General features: G+C 36.9%; 1 protein-coding gene across 2 annotated transcripts in view; it reads left to right on the forward strand.

Annotated features, from left to right (window-relative positions):
- The window catches only part of LOC126825420 (phosphatidylinositol 4-phosphate 3-kinase C2 domain-containing subunit alpha), a 684289-nt gene that overhangs the window by 160873 nt on the left and 501736 nt on the right, over positions 1-21680 (forward strand). For both annotated transcript variants that reach the window (XR_008788423.1, XM_056101571.1), the window contains exon 6: positions 12803-12914. The gene's annotated coding sequence lies outside the window, so the exon portion shown is untranslated. The remainder of the gene's footprint in view (positions 1-12802; positions 12915-21680) is intronic.

The following is a 21680-nucleotide window of genomic DNA, read 5'->3' on the forward strand; positions in this document are numbered from 1 at the left end:
GAATACTTCGCCTTTGAGGTGTAGAATTCAGATTTTAAATATCCGTAATAGATTGATTATCAAAACACGAATAACATCTGTGCATGGTACCGTATTTACATGTACCGCGTGCGGAGGACAAGTAACGCCCCCTGGAATTCCTTTCTCACATATCCTGTCTATATTCATGCTACAAATTATATTTATATATGAAATATTTTTCCGATCTAATTATTTGATTTTGTAAATTTTCTTATAAATTATTCATAGCCTTTATTTTTGCAAATTGTTTTAAACTTTTTATACGCCCACATTTTCATGTGGACGTATTATGCCGTCGCCCCTGTCCGTCCGGACGTCTGTCTGTCCGTCCACAATTGTTTGTGGACTCTCTACAGGTCACAATTCTTATCCGATTTTGACGAAACTTGCACTGAGAAGTAGTAAGAGTGGGATTTGTACGTTTAGGGCATAGATATCTCCCGATTTGGTAAATTTCTATGAATATCGGTAAAATTCTAATTATCGCAACAAATCTAATACGAAGAGGCTAAAATCTGTAGGTACAGTGTGTTAATTAACAGGGGTGAGAAATTGACTGAGTGGTGATATAATTATCGCTTGGGGTGAAAATCTCGGCGACGGTGTGTTTTCTGTACCGGTGTGTTAATTAACGAACGGGTTAAAAACGACTGACACGGTGTGTATTCTTTGTTTGATGAGTTTTCTCGAAAGCGTGTTATAACTGCACCAAAGGTGTTTTATCAATTACCAACAGGCTTTATCTGACGCGTAGGTGTTAAATCAAATTTACCGTGCGATTTCTTGTTTCCGTGTGTTTTAAGCAGTTCGGTCTTTGTTAAGTGTAGGTCTTTATGCATGGATTTGTTCGTTCTTATACGTATTTCATTTCTTGGTGAATACTACGTGTTTGATACTTCGTACCATAGTCGGGCTGCAATTATTTATATATTTGTCTTTTTTGTGGGTTTAATTAGTTTTTTAATATATTATCGTGTGTACCACTGAAGTATAAATGCACGTTATTTACCGATATCCGGACCAACCTCCATTAATATCAGACTAACGAATCTGTTTCGAAAACCAAGTTTATAAATATAAAATCGAGCAATTGATGAAAAACTATTGGTTTCGTCATGTCTATATTTACTACACGTGGGCGTTTTAATGCATAAATGTATTGTTTCTTACCTGGGTTGTAAAAAGGACTATCCAAGAAAAATTTAATTTCCACATATATACTATTCAAAAAAAGTAGGGGATATTTGATTTTTAAGTGTTATTAAAGTCACCTAATGAAACTGACGAAGAAACAAATGACAAAATGAAATGAAGTTCACATTCATCGATTTATTCCAAATGATCGTTAGACTAAGTAAGGCACAGACTGACCATTATAAGGGTAAAATGATACCCGGGGTCAAACAGCAAAGTTACCACAGCATCACAACCAAGTCAGTAACGGGTAAATCCTCCTCTGTTTGCCAAACAAGCATTGATCCGACGTGGCATACTCCTAATGAGACGTCTAAGGTCATTTTGGTCCAGATTGTCCCATTCCTGTTGCAACGCAGCAGCAAGTTCTTGGACATTGGCAGGACGTTGTTGACGTTGACGTAACCTCTGTCCAAGCATGTCCCAGACATGCTCGATGGGGGAGAGGTCGGGACTCAGTGCTGGCCAAGGTAATGTGGTGATGTTCTGTTGTTGGAGGTAACCTGTAACGATCCTGGCCCTGTGACATCTTGCGTTGTCATCCTGGAAGATGAAACGGCGACCACGACGTCGTTCGAACGGCACAACATGGACTGCCAAGATGTTGTCCCGGTAGTACTGGCCTGTAACACGCCCTGCAACAACATGTAAAGCCGTTCTTCCAGCAACAGTGATGCCTCCCCACACCATAACAGAACCACCCCCAAATCGATCATGTCTGATGACGTTAACGTCTTGGAAGCGCTCGTTTCGACGACGCCACACCCTCCTACGTCTGTCCAAAAAATCAACAGTGAACCTTGACTCATCTGAAAACATCACATTGCTCCAGCGTCGATTATCCCAGTGTTGACGATCCCTACACCAACGACGTCTTGCCTGAATGTGATGATCTCTCAAACAAGGGATCACGCGTGGACGTCGGGCGCGAAGGTGACCCCTATGCAGTCGATTCCGAATCGTCTGGCCACTCACTCTCACACCAGTGTCTGTTTGAAGACGAGCGCTGATCTGATTTGCTGTGATGACACGATTTCTCAAGGCCAAGGTACGGATAAATCGATCCTGGGCTTGAGTTGTCGCCCTTATATCACCACTCAGTCAATTTCTTACCCCTGTTAATTAACACACCGTACCTACAGATTTTAGCCTCTTCGTATTAGATTTGTTGCGATAATTAGAATTTTACCGATATTCATAGAAATTTAACAAATCGGGAGATATCTATGCCCTAAACGTACAAATCTCACCTTCACTACTTCTCAGTGTTGAAATATAGGTTTATCCCCAAAAGATCTCGGCTGCTTTCGATATTGGCATGTATCGGATCGAAACTTCATGGATTATGGCCCCTGATTGTACGAAAAATCACGTTTTTAGCTTGTGGATCCTTTTAGAGGTCACAATTTTTATCCGATTTTGTTGAAACTTGAAATGTAAGTTTATAACCCAAAGATCTCGGTTCCTTTCGATATTCGCACATATCGGACCGTAACTGCCTGAATTATGGCTCCTGATTGTACGAAAAATCACATTTTTAGCTTGTGTACCCTATAGAGGTCATAATTTTTATCCGATTTAAAAAAACGTATTACTATATCACCGTTACACCCTAAGGACGACTGAGTTAGGAATTTCGTGAAAATCGGCCCAAAACTGACAGATAAAATGGCCGCCCTTCGTTCTCAAATAGCATAAAAATATGGTATATCAAGGTTGTGGACCCTATAGAGGTCACAATTTTAATCCTATTTTGATGAAACTTGAAATGTAAGTTTATAACCCAAAGATCTTGGTTCCTTTCAATATTTGCGCATATCGAATTGTAATTTCCTGAATTATGGCCTTTGATTGTAGCAAAAATCACTTTCGTTTTAGCTTGGTTTCTATCCATCTCTCGAAAATGTGGGCGTATCCTGCCTGGCAGCCGCTGGTTAAATGATTAATTTTGGTAAATTTCTATGAATATCGGTAAAATTCTAATTATCGCAACAAATCTAATACGAAGAGGCTAAAATCTGTAGGTACAGTGTGTTAATTAACAGGGGTGAGAAATTGACTGAGTGGTGATATAATTATCGCTTGGGGTGAAAATCTCAGCGACGGTGTGTTTTCTGTACCGGTGTGTTAATTAACGAACGGGTTAAAAACGACTGACACGGTGTGTATTCTTTGTTTGATGAGTTTTCTCGAAAGCGTGTTATAACTGCACCAAAGGTGTTTTATCAAGGACCAACAGGCTTTATCTGACGCGTAGGTGTTAAATCAAATTTACCGTGCGATTTCTTGTTTCCGTGTGTTTTAAGCAGATCGGTCTTTGTTAAGTGTAGGTCTTTATGCATGGATTTATATGTGCTGTAGTTAGATATACGTATTTCATTTCTTGGTGAATACTACGTGTTTTATACTTCGTACCATAGTCGGGCTGCAATTATTTATATATTTGTCTTTTTTGTGGGTTTAATTTGTTTATATATTATCGTGCGTACCACTGAAGTATAAATGCGTGTGTCTTAAATTCAGTCGCATGCAATATCGTTATTACCGATATCCCGCTAAACCTTCATATGATTATCCGATATCTCTATTGATATCAGATGCTCTAATCTGTTTTGAAAGCACAATTATAAACAAAAGATCTCGCAATTAATGATAACCTGTAAGTTTCGTCACCGTTATATTTTATAAATGTATTTCTTACCTGGGTGGTAAATAGGGCTATCCAAGGAAACAGAATTCCATCACTATATAACAATGGATAAATCACATACCAAATAACACTAATCATGTCTAATAATAGGAACTCACGTCCGCCTCCAACACGTGGAGCTGACCGTCGAACATCTTCTGGTATGCTCTGATTCCATCACACTTTGTGTAACAAGCTTGTCTTTGCATACACAATTCCGACCTATGGAAATATGGGTTTTACGAGAACGGCTAAATTTAAACACATCACTTAATAGTGGATTCAGTCTCATCCTTATTATAGAATTTATACTATCAGGAGAGCACGCTTTTCACACGAAATATTGCCCTTTGATCTCAGACCCCCTTTGATCTCAGACCGAAAGGTGACACTGTTAATGGATTTCCTGAAATAATTGGATGGAGTGTGACTCTTTTTACCTGTTACACTTAATTCAAGAATGACATACTGTGGTCTGTTCAGTGTTGGTCTTATTGCAATGACATAAATGTATGTTTTACTTCTCTATCATCTCATTTGAATAAAGCTTGATATTTTATCAACATGTATACAATTTATTTTGTTTCTCATAGGAAATTTCGGTTAGTATCTCAAATGAAAAAAAACAACAGCCCAAGCGATTATATTATAATCAGAGAAATGTTCAAACACACAAGTAAAATAGACAAGACAAAAGTACAAGCAATACCATTATTTATTATTACATTATTGATATGCATATGCCTTCATATATTACACGTTTTAATTAAATTGTAACGTATAAATTATCTGCTTTAGTTATTTTTTCTTTAATTGGCAGTTGATATGGGCCGAAGCATTCGCTTCTATGCGTATTAGCTCTGCTCCAATAATGATATTTTGTGTAATATTAGGGTGTTTCAAAAGAAACATGGTCAACAAGTGGAATTTAACAGTGAACTAGAAGGAAATATTTAAAATGGCCGTCAATTCTTTTCGAAGAGAATGAATTATTTTGATAGTTAAACCGTGGCTTCATACGGCTTGTAAAATATACAAACATGACTAATCGGATATTAATTATTATTTTTCAAATTGTACTATCACCATTGATGGAAAATGCAATAATGAATCAAATAGCGACGATTATCGAGTGAGAATAAGGTGGTCCACCATTTGCTACATTTACCAGCGCCAAAATTCTCTAAAGTGATCGATGAGTATGGGTATAATTGTAAGCATATCTTACAAATAATATCAAAACTGAGTATAATTGTAAGCATATCTTACATATAATATCAAAATTTATATCCTATCTGGGATTTCGAATCCGATAAATTCACGGTACTTGAAATCAACAAGAGGGATTATATTATAAGATTTAAATACAATGAAATACTAACTATTACATTATTATCATGTGGTATTTAAGTTAGAGGACTAAGTTATTTTTCTACAGTATATTTCAAAACAATAAAATTGTTGTATTGGAAATACATGTATGCGAAAATTTGTTCTTCTTCTTCTTCTTGAATTTGTTAAATTATTAAACGTATTTCCAAGTCACATAATATTACAACACAAACTGCCATCAGAGCAGGAAGTAGGCTTCGCTGAACACCATTGGATCACCGTTGACCTAGATGTTATATAACAACTGTTAATTGCCAGACTTTATTAGGGGTAATAAATTAATTATTGCCCCAGCTCAACAATTTTAGTGAATGTGTTTTATCTTAGTTAAGATTTCGAGAAACAGGGCCCAGGTACACTTAATTTATCAGAACACAACAATAATTTTCTTGAATGAACCTTGGTTTATTAAAATTCAAAATATGACCCTGTAAATTAATATAGATGTGTTGTGTATCCTATTTCAAAACCGTAATTTGTCAAACGAACAATTAATTACATCAAAGGTGTATAAGAAATTATTGTTGTTCTGAAATAGTTTTCTTTATCAAATTTATTAATTAAGCTGTTAAAACGTCAAATTCTGGACATAATGTGTGCTATGGACGGTTCTAAAAGTTGAAGACTTTTATGACGTGGGACTCAATTTAGCATAATATATGGCCGGAAATATTGTAAATGAAGCTAAATAGTTTAAAACTATGACTTTAGAATACATGTATAGTGAAAATGTTGAAATTGATCACTACAGCAATAAATTGTTGTTTCAGAATTAACAGATCTTTAACAAATAAATCATGCTATAACACTATTCTAAACCCGTACCCAAGAATAAATATTAAATATTTAGATTTCGAAATGTTCACAATTAAACAGAATTAACAATAAAAACAAAATGACAAATTACTACGGCATATTATGAAAATCTTTTCAAATAAAGCGGCCGGAATTACAAAAGAGATTTTAAAGTCGTTTTAGACTGGAAGCTGATTCCCAAAGGTGATTGCATGCTTGGAGCCCGTGCTCTCGATCTGTCATCACGTTGATAAATCACATAATAAAAATTGGATCCACTCGACCCGTAGTTTATTAGTACCGGGAGAAAAATAATAAAGCTATTTCATACAATCGTAAACAATAGAAATATTAACAAGTGTTTAAAATTAGCTGTTCTTGTAAAGCCTCTATTCCATATTAAGTCAAAGGTCAATGGACAATATCACCGCCGGCGCATGTCCCTATTTGCATTAGTGTTATTTGATATGTGAATTATCATTTGATATATACTATTCAAAAAAAGTAGGGGATATTTGATTTTGGGGGCATAATACTAAAATATGCAAATGACTACGAAAAAAGTCACTATAGAACCTAACAGAAGAAACATTTCCAGTTACATGTGACGCCCAAACGCACCAATAGCTACCGCATGGAATGCAGGTGATGCTTGGGATCATCATGGGGTCCAACCCAAGATTTGCACGACTCTGACTTTGAATGTTACAGTCATTGTGGCATTGAATTCCAGGGTGGAAACATCAGTTTAATTGTTTTAGTGACCAGAAAACAAATTTTGATATGCGTCGGCTTACCCAAAATGAAAGGTTACGTGCCATTGGCATGCTACAGATAGGCACAACACAGGCGGTTGTGGCGCGGACGATGAATGTTTCTCAGTCTGTCATAAGCAGGCTATGGTCCAGATACCGTGATACACAATCTGTACAGGACAGACCACGCTCAGGTCGACCAAGGGCGACAACTCAAGCCCAGGATCGATTTATCCGTACCTTGGCCTTGAGAAATCGTGTCATCACAGCAAATCAGATCAGCGCTCGTCTTCAAACAGACACTGGTGTGAGAGTGAGTGGCCAGACGATTCGGAATCGACTGCATAGGGGTCACCTTCGCGCCCGACGTCCACGCGTGATCCCTTGTTTGAGAGATCATCACATTCAGGCAAGACGTCGTTGGTGTAGGGATCGTCAACACTGGGATAATCGACGCTGGAGCAATGTGATGTTTTCAGATGAGTCAAGGTTCACTGTTGATTTTTTGGACAGACGTAGGAGGGTGTGGCGTCGTCGAAACGAGCGCTTCCAAGACGTTAACGTCATCAGACATGATCGATTTGGGGGTGGTTCTGCTATGGTGTGGGGAGGCATCACTGTTGCTGGAAGAACGGCTTTACATGTTGTTGCAGGGCGTGTTACAGGCCAGTACTACCGGGACAACATCTTGGCAGTCCATGTTGTGCCGTTCGCACGACGTCGTGGCCGCCGTTTCATCTTCCAGGATGACAACGCAAGATGTCACAGGGCCAGGATCGTTACAGGTTACCTCCAACAACAGAACATCACCACATTACCTTGGCCAGCACTGAGTCCCGACCTCTCCCCCATCGAGCATGTCTGGGACATGCTTGGACAGAGGTTACGTCAACGTCAACAACGTCCTGCCAATGTCCAAGAACTTGCTGCTGCGTTGCAACAGGAATGGGACAATCTGGACCAAAATGACCTTAGACGTCTCATTAGGAGTATGCCACGTCGGATCAATGCTTGTTTGGCAAACAGAGGAGGATTTACCCGTTACTGACTTGGTTGTGATGCTGTGGTAACTTTGCTGTTTGACCCCGGGTATCATTTTACCCTTATAATGGTCAGTCTGTGCCTTACTTAGTCTAACGATCATTTGGAATAAATCGATGAATGTGAACTTCATTTCATTTTGTCATTTGTTTCTTCGTCAGTTTCATTAGGTGACTTTAATAACACTTAAAAATCAAATATCCCCTACTTTTTTTGAATAGTATATATGTGGAAATTAAATTTTTCTTGGATAGTCCTTTTTACAACCCAGGTAAGAAACAATACATTTATGCATTAAAACGCCCACGTGTAGTAAATATAGACATGACGAAACCAATAGTTTTTCATCAATTGCTCGATTTTATATTTATAAACTTGGTTTTCGAAACAGATTCGTTAGTCTGATATTAATGGAGGTTGGTCCGGATATCGGTAAATAACGTGCATTTATACTTCAGTGGTACACACGATAATATATAAAAAAACTAATTAAACCCACAAAAAAGACAAATATATAAATAATTGCAGCCCGACTATGGTACGAAGTATCAAACACGTAGTATTCACCAAGAAATGAAATACGTATAAGAACGAACAAATCCATGCATAAAGACCTACACTTAACAAAGACCGATCTGCTTAAAACACACGGAAACAAGAAATCGCACGGTAAATTTGATTTAACACCTACGCGTCAGATAAAGCCTGTTGGTCCTTGATATAACAACTTTGGTGTAGTTATAACACGCTTTCGAGAAAACTCGCCAAACAAAGAATACACACCGTGTCAGTCGTTTTTAACCCGTTCGTTAATTAACACAACAGTACAGAAAACGCACCGTCGCCGAGATTTTCACCCCTAGCGATAATTATATCACCACTCAGTCAATTTCTCACCCCTGTTAATTAACACACCGTACCTACAGATTTTAGCCTCTTCGTATTAGATTTGTTGCGATAATTAGAATTTTACCGATATTCATAGAAATTTAACAAATCGGGAGATATCTATGCCCTAAACGTACAAATCTCACCTTCACTACTTCTCAGTGTTGAAATATAGGTTTATCCCCAAAAGATCTCGGCTGCTTTCGATATTGGCATGGATCGGATCGAAACTTCATGGATTATGGCCCCTGATTGTACGAAAAATCACGTTTTTAGCTTGTGGACCCTATTAGAGGTCACAATTTTTATCCGATTTTGTTGAAACTTGAAATGTAAGTTTATAACCCAAAGATCTCGGTTCCTTTCGATATTCGCACATATCGGACCGTAACTGCCTGAATTATGGCTCCTGATTGTACGAAAAATCACATTTTTAGCTTGTGTACCCTATAGAGGTCATAATTTTTATCCGATTTAAAAAAACGTATTACTATATCACCGTTACACCCTAAGGACGACTGAGTTAGGAATTTCGTGAAAATCGGCCCAAAACTGACAGATAAAATGGCCGCCCTTCGTTCTCAAATAGCATAAAAATATGGTATATCAAGGTTGTGGACCCTATAGAGGTCACAATTTTAATCCTATTTTGATGAAACTTGAAATGTAAGTTTATAACCCAAAGATCTTGGTTCCTTTCAATATTTGCGCATATCGAATTGTAATTTCCTAAATTATGGCCTTTGATTGTAGCAAAAATCACTTTCGTTTTAGCTTCGTTTCTATCCATCTCTCGAAAATGTGGGCGTATCCTGCCTGGCAGCCGCTGGTTAAATGATTAAATACACCAGGCAACGAGCCATGTGCATTTCCATTCCAGCTACCACTATATTTACTGTGGTGTCATTACGATGGAACTATTTTAGATGACCTGGTGGTGCGTTTTAATTTATTTAGATATAATATTTCATAATGCTATAAACTAGTGTCAAGCAGATGATGACAAGCGCAGATGGTGTGAAATTTATTGTTATAAAATTGTCTACTTCCAAACTGTGTGAGTAACTGTTGCCTATGACGGAGCGAAATGTAAACAGTGCAATGGCGGCTTTTCATGATATTTCCGTGCTTAATTCTTGCATTTAGAAACGAATAATTAAATGTGCGTGATGTGGACGTGAGTATTGTGAGTCAATTTACTGAACATCAAGTAAAATTTAGTCCACCTGTTGTTTGCGACAGGTAGTTTTACTTGCTACCTGTCAGACGAAAAAATCGCCTGTTGGCGACAAGTAGACAGGCGAACATTTTGAGCCATGTATTACCGTATGTGGAAAACAGGATATTAGTTTTATTGAAAATTTAGTTATTGTCTGAATGAAACATACATTAGTCAAAAGCTAAATCTGCCTGTTGCAAGTCTTCATTTAGGCTTCAGATGTTATAGAAATTATTAATGAGACCTTTATTTACACGACAAGCTCAAAATCAAATCGTCCATTTAAAATTAAATTAATAAATGGCAGACCAAGCTAACATTTACCGTTAGTCGCTGATGCCACTACCGGAAACTGCTGATGAAAGGCCTGCCAAGCGAGGCTACCATAACCATTGAGAATGTTACTTGATAATCGAGAATGTGTGGGTGGAGTTATCATCTGTCAGTCAAACGATTGCCAATTCTCATAGACGGTGCAGACACAATTGATACCTATTTCTAGTCCAAACTTCCAACAGTGACAGTTCCGTTCAGAACAAAGTAATTTGACTGAAATGCACCATTTTCTTTTTTTTATCATCTATTTTTATACGCCCACATTGAAATGTGGACGTATATTGCCGTCGCCCCCGTCCGTCGGTCCGTCCGTTCAGAACAAAGTAATTTGACTGAAATTCACCATTTTCTTTTTTTTATCATCTATTTTTATACGCCCACATTGAAATGCGGACGTATATTGCCGTCGCCCCCGTCCGTCCGTCCGTCGTCCAATTGTTTTGAAATTGATATATGTTGTTTACATAAGTGAAATGAAGAAGCTTATTTAATTTCAATAATTTCCGTTTATTACGTCTAGAGTTAAGGCCCTTGTTTCACTTTGTTGAACCTTGTGAACGCTCTAATGCCAAAAGTTAACATACGATCTTTGTGAAATTTATATGCAATATTTAAGTTAGTGAAACAAAGAAGCCTATTGAATTTCAACAATTTCTGTTTATTACGTCTAGAGTTATGGCCCTTGTTTCACTTTATTGAACCTTGTGAACGCTCTAACTCCAAAAGTTATCATCTGATCTTTCTTAAATTTACATGCATTATTTAAATTAGTGAAACGAAGAAGCCTAATGAATTTCAGCAATTTCCGTTTATTACGTCTAGAGTTATGGCCCTTGTTTCACTTTACTGAACCTTGTGAACCTTGTGAACGCTCTAACTCCAAAAGTTATCATCCGATCATTCTGAAATTTATATGCATTATGTAGATTACTGAAACGAAGAAGCCTATTGAATTTCGGCAATTTCCGTTTATTACGTCTGGGTTATGGCCCTTGTTTTACTTTATTGATCCTTGTGAACGCTCTCACGTCAAAAGTTATCATCCGATCTTTCTGAAATTTATAGGCAGTATTTAGATTGCTGAAACGAAGAAGCCTATTGAATTTAAACAAATCCTGTTTATTACGTCTAGAGTTATGGCCCTTGTTTCACTTTATTGATCCTTGTGAACGCTCTAACGTCAAGTCAAAAGTTATCATCCGATCTTTCTGAAATTTATATGCATTATTTAGATTACTGAAACGAAGAAGCCTATTGAATTTCATCAATTTCTGTTCATTACTTCTAGAGTTATGGCCCTTGTTTCACTTTATTGATCCTTGTGAACGCTCTTTCTGAAAATTGTATGCATTATTTAAATTAGTGAGACGAAGAATCCTATTGAATTTCAGCAATTTCCGTTTATTACGTCTAGAGTTATGGCCCTTGTTTCACTTTACTGGACCTTGTGAACGCTCTAACTCCAGAAGTTATCATCCGATCTTTCTGAAATTTATATGCATTATTTAAACGTCTAGAATTATGGCCCTTGTTTCACTTTATTGAACCTTGTGAACGCTCCTACGCCAAAAGTTATCATTCGATCTTTGTCAAATTTATTTGCATTATTTAGATTAGTGAAACGGAGAAGCCTATTGAATTTCAGCAATTTCCGTTTATTACGTCTAGAGTTATGGCCCTTGTTTCACTTTATTGATCCTTCTGAACGCTCTAACGCAAAAAGTTATCACCCGATCTTTGTGAAATTTATATGCATGATTTAAATTAGTGAGACGAAAAAGCCTATTGAATTTCGGCAATTTACAATAATTACTTCTAGTGTTATTGCCCTTGTTTCACTTTGTTAAACCTTGTTAATGCTCGATTGATGATAGTTATCATCCGATATGTATGAAATTTATATGCATCATTTAAATTTGTGAAACAGGTTTATTGAATTTCAGCAATATCCGTCAATAATTTCTAGAGTTCTAACGATTGTGAATGTTTGAATGACAAAAGTGATCATGTGATCTGTATGAAATTTATATGCATTATTTCAATTAGTAAAACGAAAAAGCCTGTCAAATTTCAACAATTTCTGTAGATTACTTCCAGAGTTGAGGACCCTTGTTTCAGTTTGTAGAACCTTGTAAACCCTCAAACGACAAAATTTATAATCTGATCTGTATAGAACTGTCTTGTAAAGGCCCCCAATTACCTACAAAAGAATAAATATGCGACAACCCTTGACGACCGCTCGGACGATTTAGCTGCTGTGGGCGTATGTTTTGTTGCCTGGCAACCTATCTTTGAATTGTTAAGCAAGAATGGCCAACTCTTTATAAAACACTTAACTAATGTATCTTTAAATCATATGATGTGTGCATGTTGTAGTCTTTCTAATTAACCACTGTTCTATTATTTCCTTCCTTGTACATATATAGACTGTTTACATATCAAGTATATTGTACAATATTATTTATGTTTCAGTGATATTCAACTGGGTCGCTGTAAATATATTCATCAGTGTTTAAAACTAGATCAAGATATTAAATTTGAAATGTTAGACAGAGAACATGTTAATCATCCATTTCTCAGAACAGTAAGTTCACGTGCTGTAACAAATGAATTGAATATTGTTCATAATATAAAGCACATCTGTAAAAATGTTATTTCTTACAATCTGATTTCGTTTTTATACGCTCACATTGAAATGTGGTCGTATATTGTCGTCGCCCCTGTCCGTCCATCCGCTCTAGGGGCTAAAGTTAATATCCGATTGACTTTAAATTTATATACAGTGTTTAAGGCCACTAGACAAATAAGCCTATAGATTTTCAGCGATTTCCGATAATTACTGCCAGAGTTATGCCCCTTGATCACTTCAAAATATTTTGTGGACGCTCTAGAGGCCAAAGTTAATATCCGATTGACTTTAAATTTATACACAGTGTTTAAGGTCATGAGACGAATAAGCCTATTGATTTTCAGCGATTTCCGATAATTACTGCCAGAGTTATGGCCCTTGATCACTTCAAAAAATCTTGTGGACGCTCTAGAGGCCAAAGTTAATATCCGATTGACTTTAAATTTATACACAGTGTTTAAGGTCTTGAGACGAAGAAGCCTATTGATTTTCAGCGATTTCCGATAATTACTGCCAGAGTTATGGCCCTTGATCACTTCAAAAAATCTTGTGGACGCTCTAGAGGCCAAAGTTAATATCCGATTGACTTTAAATTTATACACAGTGTTTAAGGTCTTGAGACGAAGAAGCCTATTGATTTTCAGCGATTTCCGATAATTACTGCCAGAGTTATGGCCCTTGATCACTTCAAAAAATTTTGTGGACGCTCTAGAGGCCAAAGTTAATATCTTATTGACTTTAAATTTATACACAGTGTTTAAGGTCATGAGACGAAGAAACCTATTGATTTTCAGCGATTTCCGATAATGACTGCCAGAGTTATGGCCCTTGATCACTTCAAAAAATCTTGTGGACGCTCTAGAAGCCAAAGTTAATATCCGATTGACTTTAAATTTATACACAGTGTTTAAGACCTTGAGACGAACAAGTATAATTGATTTTCAAAGAATTTTTATGACTTGGAACAGCTAAATCCATGATACAGTATTAAAAGTTTTGTATACAAAACGTTAGCATGGGGCAGAACTTTATAAAAACCAAACAAATTCTAATGGTTTTCTGTATTAGATTTTAGTGTATTATAAATGTTTCATTACCGAAAAAAGTAAAAATATCCGACAACTCTTGTTGACTGCCCGGATGATTTAGCTGCTGTGGGCGTATGTTTCGTTGCCTGGCAACCTATCTTTTATACTTTCGATGGCCTACACTACATGAATATCTGAACAGTTGTTGTGGGAGGTCGCATCAGAGGTCATACAATCAGTTTTTGACCCTATGACGTCAGGCATTAGATGTTTCTAGTGGATTACCCACAGTTCCGTGCACCACACGCCAAAAGCTGCCGTAACAGACCGTTTCATTGGCTAATCCCACTGTCGGTAGTGGCGATTCTTTTTGAGAACTGTCGGAAAAAAAATCTTAAAATTCTAATCGTATTTATCCTGGATTAACTATTATTGAGTGTCAATCACTATAAATTAATCAACTGGCTGATAATCCGGATCGCGTCAATGAGTAATACTAATCAGTTGTCTTGGATTAATGATTAATTGATTGATAATGCCAATGATATATATAAAGCCTATGTCAAGTAATTATTTACTCCTAATGATTAATCCGGTTTCCTCCCACTGCTAAAGACCCCTACGCGCAAGCGAATTATTGAAATAAAATTAAACCATATGTTAGTCCCGAAATGACCTAGTTTGTGTCGAGTGGACGTTAAACCCCATTTCTCTCTCTCTCTCCTAATGATTAATCCAAGAGGTGATTATTTGATGTTTCATTTCGTCTTTAAAAAATAGTAATACATGTAATCAAAATGGCCGACAGTTCCTTACGAAGAATTGAAATATACTCTTCAAAAAAAGTAGGGGATATTGAAATGCAAATACCCATGCAGGTTGTGATATGATAAATAGTCATGGACACTTGACATGCTTTGGGAGTATGTTAAGAACAGAACCACTGTGCTGCATGTGCGACACGATTTAGTGCCATACACGTGGGAGGGGTTCATTATCAAATTTGACACTTCAAGGAAGGGTTGATGAAAACTGCTGCTTGTTGGTTTATCCTATCCATGTTTGCTTTCCTATCGTTCTTGCATAAGATTTACTGTTTAGCGTATCTTTGCTTTAGTGTATTACGTTTAATTAGCCGTGGCACTGCAAGAGGAGTGGGTCAGATTGCCCCAAATCGAGATTGGACGGTTGATTAGGAGCATGCCACGACAAATTGCTGAATGTCTGAGGATTGGTGGAGTAAGACAAAAATCAAAAACGTCCATTTTCACTTTTGACAGTGTATCTCTTTGCGAGTGAAATAGGGCCGTCAGATAAGCCCCCCATATGAACTGTTTATTTTCATGTGTAGGCAATTGGCCTATTATTAGCATACACTGGTTACCTCTAATAAAAACAGCAGTGCATTTCCGCAGTTTTGTATTGTTTCTGAATATCCCCTACTTTTTTTGAAGAGTATATTTTGATAGCTGAAAAATGTGATTTCTACGTCAGATATCACAGATATCCACAGATATGTGGAAAATCTGGTATTTTTCTGTTTGGAGCCTATCGCCTATTGAGTTGCTTGTATTTCGAAAACTTCATTTATTTCTTTTCTTAAACTTCTGTCACTTAGAGGCCTAGCTGTGGTCTAGAGTGTGAATTTAAATATAAAAGCCTCAAAATGATGTAAGTGGACCAAAAAAGGCCTCAATCTTTGAAAAACGTTGAAAAATCGTTAAATTACTGAAAATGCTCTTCTATTTATATTTTTTATTATCAAAACTGCTCGATGGATGTTTCTGAAACTTCTGTTAAAAGAAATTAAGTGCCCAAGCCACGTATACCGGAAAGAGTCAAAAAAATATCCGATATTTTTGCGGAAAAAAACTTGATAAATGAAGGCTTTTGCGAAAAATGCCATTTCCCCGCCGGATATTACCGGATGAAAACAACTAATGTATCGTTACATAGCCCGATGAATGGACTATCATATGATTTCTTCTGGTCTGCTTCCTGAAAAACGTTCAGCACTGCCACGCAGATCTAGTTATTATTATTTTTTCCCCGGGAGCCTATTTCTCAGTGCCCTTAACAAATACCGATCTGGGACCTAATTTTCTATTGGGAAACCATGTTGTGGCTACTTGATCAACTACTTTTGAAACTTCTACGCAGACCGGAAGTGTTCGAATTAAGTACGGTGCAAAATAATAAAAAAACGGCTGTAGTTTCATCAAATATTTGCCTATTTTCAAACAAATGACATTACCAGAAACCCCAAGACTTTTATGGGACTATAGCAATTAAACATTTCGAAACTTTGTCCGCGACCTATATCATTCGAATATTGCAAAAATGTCGTTTTTATACGCCCACATTGAAATGTGGTCGTATATTGTCGTCACCCCCGTCTGGCCGGCGTCCACAAGCTCTAGAGGTTAAAGTTAATATCTGATTGACTTTAAATTTATACACAGTGTTTAAGGTCATGAGATGAAGAAGTCTATTGATTTTCAGCGATTTCCGATAATTACTGCCAGAGTTATGGCCCTTGATCACTTCAAAAAATCTTGTGGACACTCTAGAGGCCAAAGTTAATATCCGATTGACTTTAAATTTATACACAGTGTTTAAGGTCATGAGATGAAGAAGCCTCTTGATTTTCAGCGATTTCTGATAATTACTGCCAGAGTAATGGCCCTTGGTCACTTCAAAAAATCTTGTGGACGCTCTACAGGCCAAAGTTAATATCCGATTGATTTTAAATTTATACACAGTGTTTAAGGTCATGAGACAAAGAAGCCTATTGATTTTCAGCGATTTCCGATAATTACTGCCAGAGTTATGGCCCTTGATCACTTCAAAAAATCTTGTGGATGCTCTAGAGGACAAAGTTAATATCTGATTGACTTTAAATTTATACACAGTGTTTAAGACCTTGAGACGAACAAGTATAATTGATTTTCAATGAATTTTTATGACTTGGAACAGCTAAATCCATGATACAGTATTAAAAGTTTTGTATACAAAACGTTAGCATGGGGCAGAACTTTATAGAAACCAAACAAATTCTAATGGTTTTCTGTATTAGATTTTAGTGTATTATAAATGTTTCATTACCGAAAAAAGTAAAAATATCCGACAACTCTTGTTGACTGCCTATTGATTTTCAGCGATTTCCCATAATTACTGTCAGAGTTATGGTCCTTGATCACTTCAAAAAATCTTGTGGACGTTATAGAGGCTAAAGTTAATATCCGATTGACTTTAAATTTATACATAGTGTTTAATGTCATGAGACGAAGAAGGCTATTGATTTTCGGCGATTTCTGATAAGTACTGCCAGAGTTATGGCCCTTGATCACTTTGAAAAATCTTGTGACGCTCTAGAGGCTAAAGTTAATATCCGATTGACTTCAGATTGATACACAGAGTTTAAGGTCTTGAGACGAACAAGTATATTGATTTTCAATGAATTTTTATGACTTGAACAGCTAAATCCATGATGTTAAAAGTTTCGTATACTAAACGTTACCATGGGACAGAAATCGAAACAAATTCTAATGGTTTTCTGATAATTACATATGTTTCATTACCGAAAAAAGTAAAAATATGCGACAACACTTGTTGACTGCCCAGACGATTTAGCTGCTGTGGGCGTATGTTTCATTGCCTGGCAACCTATCGTTATATGAATGTGGACCTATATTGCTGTCGCCCCTGTCTTTGTGTGTGTGTCTGTGTGTCGATTACAGGCCATAATTCTTAAGTGATCATCTTGAAACTTTACATACTTATTCCTTATACCCTAAGGATGATCCCTATTGTTTTGGGTGCTTGCTTGACCCCCAGGGGCAGAGCCATGCCCATTTCTTAAATTTGCTTTTCATCTACAGGCTGCATTTCTTAATGTATCATTTTGAAACTTTGCATACTTATTCTTTGTACCCTAAGGAACATCCCTATTGTTTGGGGTGCAGCCCCACCCCCAGGGCGAGCCATGCACATTTTCTTTTTGTGTGTCTGTGTGTCACCTACAGGCCAAAATTCTTAATCAATCGTCATGAAAAATTTTCATATGAATTCCTTATACCCAAAGGATGATCCCTATTGTTTTTGATACATGCCCAACCCCCAGTGGCATAGCCACACCTATTTCTTGTATTTATTTGTTTGTCATCTACAGACCGCATTTCTAAACGTATCACCTTGAAATGAAAATGAAATGAAATGGGGTTAAACGTCCTACTGTTTTGCTCCGAACTGGGAGGGAAATTTTGCCCGGACAGCAGCACTACGGCCTACTCTTATATCGAATTCCAACTGTCAAGGGATCTTTTACGTGCACGCCAATGTGTACACGGGACCTTGGTTTTTTGTCCATCTGAACGACCAGACAGCTGTCCTTGTCAAGCCCTACATCCTCTATCACTGACAAGGGGAACCATGTCAGAAAATCTGGGTGAACTTTCTCGGCCAATGCAGGGGTCGAAAACCCGACCTCCAGCCTAGCGTGACCCCCGTATCACCTTGAAACTTTGCATACTTATTCCTTATACCCTAAGGATGACCCCTATTGTTTTTTGGTGATTGCCCAACCCCCAGGGGCAGAACCATACCCATTTTTATGGAAACGTGGACATATATTGTCGTTGCCCCTGTCTGTCCGTCTGTCAGTCTGTCGTTCACAATTTCTTGTGAACGCTCTATAAGTTATTATCTGATTGTTTTAAAATTGATATATATGGTTTACATTAGTGAGATGAAGAAGCCTATTTAATTTCAAAATGTTCTGTGCATTACAGCTAGAGTTATGGCCCTTGTTTCACATTGTTGAACGTTGTGAATGTTATTACGCCAAAAGTTATCATTTGTGGACCCCCCACAGCATACTGAGTCACAATGAGGAAATTTTGAAAATTGAGTTCTTGTTATTTTCACATTCGAACTCATTACCTTCAATTTGATGTATAGTTTGTTTGAATTGGGCAAAAATTGACTGAGCTGTGTCCATTAGAAGCTACCCAACTCACAAAAGTAAGTTTTGAGAAAAAGCAAGTCAAAGATTTGGTATGTCCCAAAACAAAATCCCATAGCAACAAGGCCATTTATCTGCTGTTTTGTCGTTGAATATTTCTTTCCATGGGTTTTCAGGGGTGCTGAAGACGAAAATCGTAAAAATTTGATCCGACTATTTCCGCTATTTATTTGCTATATTTTGTCGTTTAATATGATTTTTATTTAGGATTTCAAGGGTGCTAACGACGAAAATCGTAATAAATGCACTCCTTTCGTAACGAAACATCCACAACACATACAGCATAATATTCACATGATAGTGTTATACTGAATAATATAACTTTAGTGAGATTAACTCAGTTAATCTCATCAATTAATTAGTACCTTAGTGCCAAATAGTGGTCAGGAGATTAAGATTGTTGATTGGATAATCATCAAAGAAGCCGCAACAGCTGTACGCGTGTTCATTTAACACGTGAATTAAAATAAGATTTTGCGTGTACGATAGGTCTATTATTATTTTCAGGTACCGTGACGTTATCAAAATATGAGTCCCTATAGAAATGTCAATTTCATAGTCAATGCTTACGTTCACTTTCGTGCATTTTGGCTTTGATGTAAATATCAACATTATATTTGAGGATACTCAATGGCAGACTCGAGAATCGTTGCATTTCGGCTCGTTGGGCGTTCTCATTTTTTCGACCCATTGTGATAAGAGAATTTTAAACAATAATATCCCAAATGCATTCCTTACTTTGCATGCCGTATGAAGAAGCGACGTTAAACGGAATTCAGCTATCAATAAAATTCTCTTCGAAAAGAACATTATTGGCCATTTTGTTTATTTCCATTTAAGGCCTATAGATTATTTTTTTTAAAGATGATATGCGATATCAAACAATCACCACTTGGATTAATTATTCGGAGTAAATAATGAGTTGTCGACGTGACAGTATTACTCAATGACACACACCCGCTTGTCGATTAATTTACATCATCAGCCACGTGGTTTCGATTAACACTCAACGGCAATCTATACGATCAGAATTAATTTTTTTTTCTGCCACTTATCAGAGTGAATCACAAGTAGGTACCCCAAAACATTGCCAAAACCAAATATTTATCGATAATGTCTTGCACGCAGTGTTCGGGCCAATCAGCAAAGGAGTTGTGTGGACAGCATGGCAACAGGCGGAGTTTATTTATATTTTTGGAGGGTTTTTAAACTCGATTGTATCCGTTCAAAATCAATTCATCGACAATATTTTGATCATATTTATAAACTAGAAATGCTTCGCTTTACAACGATGCCAATTGTTATGCAAGAGGAGTGACCGGTCGTCCCACTGCGAGCGAAGAAAAATAACTAATTTCGACGAGAATTTTGAGAAATAGGACAGATTTAAGAATACAGTACTCTTACAAAACGTACAGGTGTTTTAAAATGTTTTATTGCTATTTTGATTTTCTGTGTCAATAGATAGTATATTTATAGACTCTTATTTGTGAAAATCTCAATTTCGTTCAAAATCAATATTTTCACTTATTTTGTCTTATCTCATTATTGATTCTCCCGCATTCCGACTCATTTAGATGCGGCCGGTCACATTTTATCCTTGTGAAATTTATGCATGTATGCATTATTTAAATTAGTGAAGCGAAGAAGCCGATTGAATTTCAGCAGCAATTTCCGTTGATTACGTCTAGAGTTATGTCCCTTGTTTCACTTTATTGAACCTTGTGAACGCTCTAATGCCAACAGTTATTACCCGATCTTTCTGAAATTTATATGCATTATTTAAATTAGTGAAGAAGCCTATTGAATTTCAGCAATTTCAGTCAATTACTTTTAGAGTTATGGCCCTTGTTTCACTTTGTTGCATCTTGGGAACGCTCTAACATCAAAAGTTATCTGCCGATCTGTATGAAATTTACATGCGGCATTTAAATTAGTCAAGAGAAGAATCCTATTGAATTTCAGCAATTTACAATAATTACTTCTAGAGTTATGGCCCTTGTATGAAATTTATATGCATCATTTAAATTTGTGAAACAGAGGTCTATTGAATTTCAGCAATTTCCATCAATAATTTCTAGAGTTATGGCGATTGTGAACCTTGTGAACCTTTGAATGACAAAAGTGATCATCTGATCTGTATGAAATTTATATGCATTATTTCAATTAGTAAAACGAAAAAGTCTGTCAAATTTCAACAATTTCTGTAGATTACTTCCAGAGTTGAGACCCTTGTTTCAGTTTGTAGAACCTTGTGAACCCTCAAACGACAAAATTTATAATCTGATCTGTATGGAACTGTCTTGTAGAGGCCCCCAATTACCTACAAAGGAATAAATATGTGACGACCCTTGTTGACTGCTCGGACGATTTAGCTGCATGGGCGTATTTTTCGTTGCCTGGCAACCTATCTTTTCTTTGTGTCTCTTAATGGATCGTCTTTGAACTTGCGATATGTATTCCTTATAGCCTAAGGAGGATAACTGCATGTCCGGACCCCCAGGGGCAGAGCCATGCCTGATTATTGTGTTTATTGTTCTGAATGTATCACCTTGGTACTTGGCATATGTATTCTTTGTAGCCTAAGGGGATCAACTATTGATTTTGGTGAATGCCTCGACCCCCAAGGGCAGGCCACATCCAATTTTTGGCTTTAGCGCCCGAAGGCCA

The sequence above is a fragment of the Patella vulgata genome, chromosome 6 (assembly GCF_932274485.2).
Source record: "Patella vulgata chromosome 6, xgPatVulg1.2, whole genome shotgun sequence".
In the NCBI taxonomy this organism is placed as follows: domain Eukaryota; kingdom Metazoa; phylum Mollusca; class Gastropoda; family Patellidae; genus Patella; species Patella vulgata.